Here is a 737-nt window from a genome sequence, read left to right as displayed (position 1 = left end):
AGAAAAAAAATGAGAAGCATATAGAAATCAGACAACCTATATATGTAGCTAGTATCAGCTAAATACATTACAATTTCATAGATGAAATGAGTTCGAAAAACGCCTTCAAATTAAGCACATACAACAAACATGATACGGAAGTTCAAGTTTCAACGACAACCACATCAATGATGTAGTAAGTATATGCCGCTAAAAAACATTAGTTAAGAATAATGGTGATGCACAGACTAGCTGCAGTCTACAACATACATTCACTACTAGTTGTTGTATACCACCTGAAAACACATGAAATGTTCAGATGCAGATTATCTCATCTCAATGCATACAGGGGAGACATGAAAAACTCCTCTGCCACCGACAGATGCAATAATGTGATACAATAAAAGAAGTTGTGTGCACTCCTGACAACACGGTGGAAAATATTAAAGTCGGAATGATAATTTACAGCAGAAATTCATACAAATAATTTAAACAACCTATATAGTAGCAGTCTAAAACTCTAAATAGTTCACAATTTCATATAGATGAAATGAGTTCGAAAACAGACTTCAAATTTAGCACACATACAACAAACTTGATATGGAACTTCCAGGTTTACATATTACAACAACAACCAAATCAAAGAGTACAACAGCAAAGAAACACTGACGAGGAGCAAACACAAACAACAAAGACTCTAATTAAACTGATAGATATCTGTATGATGCCTCAAACTGAACCTGCTGGGAATAGCTCAA

Source organism: Triticum urartu, chromosome 5A, assembly GCF_056163025.1.
Source record: "Triticum urartu cultivar PI428250 chromosome 5A, HENAU_Tu73, whole genome shotgun sequence".
Lineage (NCBI taxonomy): Eukaryota > Viridiplantae > Streptophyta > Magnoliopsida > Poales > Poaceae > Triticum > Triticum urartu.
The sequence above is the reverse complement of the archived record's forward strand: the minus strand, read 5'-3'. Positions refer to the sequence as shown.